Below are 6,000 nucleotides of genomic sequence, written 5' to 3' on the forward strand. Positions count from 1 at the left end.
ATGGACAATTACAAAACCTTCTACCAAGGTTTGATGCAATCTGTGGTGAGTAAACTTCAAAATCGTACCTTAACTTCATTTCCGAAGAAGGTAACATATTTCTAACATTCGATACTTGCTGTATTTATTTCCTTTTTAGGAATGGATTTTGATGAAAATTTTTCACGAAAATCAACCCTGGACATTTATTCTTGTAAAACACAAACTAAAACTGTAAGGCCCAAAGACAACCTAAGAGGGGGGTGAATTAGGTTGATTAAAATCTTAATCAAATTTATGCACTTTTTGTTTAATAAAAATTTACCTTATTTTCTAGTAATGATCAACCAAATAGATTAGAAGAATAGAGCAATGTTGATAAGAAAAACAAGTATAGATAAGCAATGAGAATTTTATTAAACAAAAAGAATAAGATAGAATATCAAACCGATTGTCTACCAAGCTTTCCTCAAACTTGAAGACCAATCACTAGGTTGAGCAACTTCTCTTTGATGAAAGATGATCAACTAGATGTACAATGGAGGGAGCACTTCCTCCTTGCCCTAAGCCTCACTTAGTCAAGCTAAGAAGTTTTACAATCACTCAGATAACCCTCAACAAAGCTACACTAATGAAACTTTCAACCACAAGAGAAATGCTCACAAGAAATTCACAACACTTGGAGAACAAATCTAGCTTTGGAGACTATTTTCTAGCTAAAATATCTCTTGAGATCTTGTAAACAACGTGTGCAAAAGTCTCTTCTTGGTTCAGAACAGTTTGTATTTAAAGGGGACCAAAAATGGGATTCATTAATGCTTCCAACGGATAGAAGGCAGATGAAGAGTCAGCTAGCCGTTGGGGCTGTCGGACGTCCGACGACCAAATCATCGTCCGAACCTATCGTTCGAAAACAGCCAAGTTGTAGTTCGGACGTCCGATGCGTTTTTTATCGTCCGACAGCATTAGCGTCCGATCATCGTCAGAGAGTTGGCAAGTCTTATTGGAATTTTTCGGACGTCCGACGCAGTTGATGTGCGTCCGAGGCGTGAGTCCGATCCTTCCGGACGTCCGACGATTCCTTATGAGCGTCCGACAGAGCTTCCTTCTTGATGTTCTTTATCCTTTCGACATGAGTGTCATGTTTTTGCTTCTTCTTTTGGTTGATTATCATTTCTTGACATATTCGTACCTGATTCTTTGATAGGCAAAAAACACTTATATTTGAAGAGAGTTAGATAAACATTTCAAAGTACTTTGTGATCATCAAAATCAAGAATAACATTCTCCCCCTTTTTTATGATGACAAAATAATGGTTTGAAATGAGATTTGATGATTGCAATATAAACTCCCCCTTTCTCAATTGGCTCCCCCTTTCTCAATAGACAAAAACTCCCCCTTACTTAGTGGATCATAGAGCAAAATTTTGAAAAACTCTCCCTCACTTGGCTACCCTACCGAATTAATCAATTATCCAAAAACATATCAATTAAGCAGCCAACATCCAACATTTTACCAATTCAATCCATGAAGCCAATTCAATTTCAATTAAATCATCAATCAATCCAATCCAGTCCTCTCCCCCTTTTTGTCATCACAAAAGGCCAATCAATCACATATATCACGGAGAACTAATAACAAAAATATTCATCACATCCACACATTCATCATTCAAAATACTTAAACATCCATCCACATATCCATAACCATTACAGCCATAATCATCCATCAAAAAGTACTAAACAAACACAACATAAACATAAGCATTACATCTACATATCCATTGTTGAACACCACAAACACTAGAAACACATGAAATAGTCAAACAAAATGCAAATGACCCTATGTGATCCTAAATGGTGAATTAGGTGGATCCAGGTGTCCTTCGAGAAAGCTGATATTGGGAGAGGTCCTCCTCTTCAGTTTCTTCATCATCTTCAGCAGCTTCTTCAACTTGTGCCTTGCCTTTATCTGATGTGGAAGGGCCATGAGGAGTCACGGGAGTTGATGAGCTCGGGTTTGAAATTGATGAACTTAGATCAGTGGGGCGTGGCTCTTTGCCATGGGAAATTTTCTCAACCACAGGTGGGGGAAAAAGAAGGTTCTTTTTGTCTAGGTAGGCTGTTTGTTACTCAGAGGACATGGTGAGCATTAGACCATGTTCCAGAAGAAGAACATGCTGTTTGAGTTCACGAAGGAGCTCAATCATTTCATCATTGGAGGAGGAAGATGCCTTAGTGGCAGACTTCCTGGGATGAATGGGAGTGAGTGCAACAGATGAAGGAGTGTGTAGTGGATCATATGCAGCCTTAGACCTAGGTTCACTAGATGATGCCCTCTTATAAGCCCATAGATTATCCTTAAAGACAAGATTTTTCCTTTCAAAATATCCTTTGGTAAAGGCATAAGAAGATGCTTCTTTGGGACAAACACCTAGAATTGGTACTTTGTAAAACTCAAAAATCTTTTGAAGAAATTTTCCATAAGATAATTTTCTGCGAGAATCAGTGGCATAGCGAAGTAAAAATTTGCAAATGACAAAACCAAAATCAATACGAATCTTTTCTCGAAAACAGTAAAAGAGATACAACTCCATTTTGTTTGCATCTGTTCTATGGCTATCAGTAGGCACAAGCAGGTTTGAAATGATTGAAAAGGCAATTAGATTCACAGGGGCAAGATCATTCAGTTTAGCATCAGCAGGGGCAGAAAAACTTCTTTTAAAATAAGTCAACATCTTAGCCCCATCAAAATGATTATCAGCAGTAGGATGCTCTTCATAGGAAAAGAAATTTGCAATTTTACTCTTGCATCCAGGTTCAATAGTAGTTTTTAAAATATCATTCACAATTTCAGAATCAAAGACTAAGTCTACCCCATTAACCCTGGACATAATCTCAGTTTGGTCAGTGCCTTTCCTAAGATTGGCAAGAATTGAAACAGCATTTCAGGGTAATGGACATTAGGCATAGAAATGAGATGTGACCATTTCTGGAAAGCAAACAGACTCAGAATGGATTCTAAACCTATTTGGCGAAATTCAGAAGAATTTACGGTGCGTTGAGGAATGACACCTTTCTGGGATATCCAGGAGTGTTTGTCTTTTGCAGCATCATCAAAGAATGTAGGGACTGTGGTTGATTTTGGAGGCGGTTGAGATGAGGTTCCCTGTCCAGATTCAGGCTGAGGGGTGGGTTGTGGTGTAGGCTGTGACATTTGACCCTTTACAGCTCCCCTCTTGACGCATTTGGATGATCGTTTGACCGTAGGAACATCATCATCCTCATCCCTGAGTGGATACTTGCGTCCGGCAGTGACCTTCCCTCCTCTTAGATTCACCATTATGCGAAATATGTGGAATGAAGGATGCAAATGATGCACACAGTAGTATGGAAGTGAATCACACAGAAATTTTGGGACAAAAAGGCCTTGAAGAAGATTGGACAGAGCGGTTATGAGAAAATAGGGTTTTGAGTGAAATTTGGAAATTTGTGAAATGTTATGCGATTCGGTGAAATGATCAGGAGAAACGAATCGTAATCGATCAGGAAAAGTTTTGGTTGAGTCAATTTGGGAATGAGAGCTTCAAAATGGTACGAATTTGAGAGTGAGAAACGAGAGAGTTTTCGTCCGAGAGGAAATAGAAGAAGAAGAGTTTGAAGCAAATGAGGAAGAAAGTTACTTTAAAAGGTGAACCGTTGCACTGTCGGAAGGCCGAACGAAGTCGTGCGTCCGACAGTTTGGTCCGAACAGGTGCATTCTGGAAAAAATAGCTGAAGAGCATTATCGGACGTCCGAAGGCTTTGAAAAAATTTTAAGATGATTTTTCGATTATCCTTAATTTTGATCTTAGATGAATGAACTGATCTAATGGCAAAGCTTTTGTAAAAATATCAGCAAATTGATTTTTAGAACAAACATAATTTACACATACTTCACCTTTTTCAACAAGATCGCGAATAAAGTGGTGCTTTATATCTATATGCTTTGTCCTAAAATGTTGAATTGGATTTTTGGTCAAATTGATAGCACTAGTATTATCACAGAATATAGGCATGCAGTCATATGACAATCCAAAATCATTCAAGGTATGCTTCATCCATAAAAGTTGAGCACAACATGCACTAGCGGCAATATATTCCGCTTCGGTTGTAGACAAAGGGATTGCATTTTGTTTCTTGCTAAACCAAGAGACTAAGCAATTACCAAGAAAGTGACAAGTTCCACTAGTACTCTTTCTATCCATACGACAACCTCCAAAATCAGCATCTGAATATCCATATAGTGCAAACTCACTAGATCTAGCATACCAAAGACCATAGTCTAATGTACCTTTCAAATACCTAAAAAATTTTTTAACAGCATTCAAATGTGATTCTTTTGGACAAGATTGAAATCTAGCACACAAGCAAACAGCAAACATAATATCGGGTCTCCTTGCGGTTAAATAAAGTAAGCTTCCAATCATACCTCTATAGTGCTTTTCATCCACATGTTTACCTTCTTCATCTTTGTCAAGTTTTGTTGAAGTGCACATTGGAGTTCCAACTTGCTTTGAGTCCTCCATGCCAAATCTTTTCAGCAATTCCTTAGTGTATTTTGCTTGATTTATGAAAATGCCCTCTATGGCTTGATGTATTTGAAGTCCAAGGAAGAAATTTAATTCTCCCATCATACTCATTTCAAATTCACTTTGCATAATGGTGGAAAAATCCTTGCATAGATACTCATTAGTAGCACCAAAAATAATATCATCTACATATATTTGCACAATCAGGAGTTCATTTAGCACTTGCTTAGTAAACAGTATGGTGTCCACAACTCCTGTTTTGAAATTATTTTCAATCAAGAAACCACTCAATCTTTCATACCAAGCTCTTGGAGCTTGTTTTAGCCCATACAATACTTTTGAGAGTTTAAACACATGATTTGAAAATTTTGAATTTTCAAAACCGGGGGGTTGATCCACATATACTTCTTGATCAATAAAACCGTTTAAGAAGGCACTTTTAACATCCATTTGAAACAGTTTAAAACCTTTGAAGCAAGCAAAAGCAAGAAGCATTCTAATTGATTCTAATCTAGCTATGGGAGCAAATGTTTCATCAAAATCAATTTCTTCTTCTTGAGCATACCCTTTTGCAACTAATCTAGCTTTATTTCTTACAACTACACCTTTATCATCCAACTTATTTCTAAATACCCACTTAGTGCCAATGATAGGGTGATTTTGAGATCTATCAACTAGTGTCCAAACCTCATTTCTTTCAAATTGATTGAGTTCCTCTTGCATTGCCAAAATCCAGTTTTCATCCTTTAAGGCATCATTGATATTTTTAGGTTCAAAAAGAGAAACTAAAGCAAAATTGTCTATCAATTTCTTAGATGAGGAACGAGTGTTTACCTTCTCGAATGGATCACCAATTATAAGTTCTTTTGGATGATTTTGGCTAGATTTCCAAGCCTTGGGAAGATCTTTGAATGAATCATCATTTTTGTCCTCATCTTCCCTTTCTTGATCTTCATGAGCTTCATTCTCCATTTCCTTTGCTTCCGGTTTAGAGTTTCCTCCATCTCCAATTTTTAGCTTTTCCATTCCTTCACGAACACCTACATCATCATCCTCACACGAACTTTTGGAATTATCATCATTAGTTTCATCAAATGTTATGTGTATGGCTTCTTCTATCACAAGAGTCCTTCTATTAAAGACTCTATATCCTCTTTTGTTCTCACAATATCCCAAAAATATTCCTTCATCAGATTTTTTTTCAAACTTACCAAGATGTTCCTTTAAATTTAAAATATAACATTTACAACCAAAGATTTTGAAATATCCAACCGTAGGTTTCTTATCAAAAATCAGTTCATAAGATGTTTTATTCAAAATGGGTCTCAAAAGGATTCTATTCATCACATAACATGCAGTGTTTACCGATTCAGCCCAAAGGTATTTTGGCAAACTACATTCACTTAACATAGTTCTAGCAGCAGCCTCTTGTAGTGTCCTATTTTTCCTT

Source organism: Coffea arabica, chromosome 5e (genome assembly GCF_036785885.1).
Source record: "Coffea arabica cultivar ET-39 chromosome 5e, Coffea Arabica ET-39 HiFi, whole genome shotgun sequence".
NCBI lineage: Eukaryota > Viridiplantae > Streptophyta > Magnoliopsida > Gentianales > Rubiaceae > Coffea > Coffea arabica.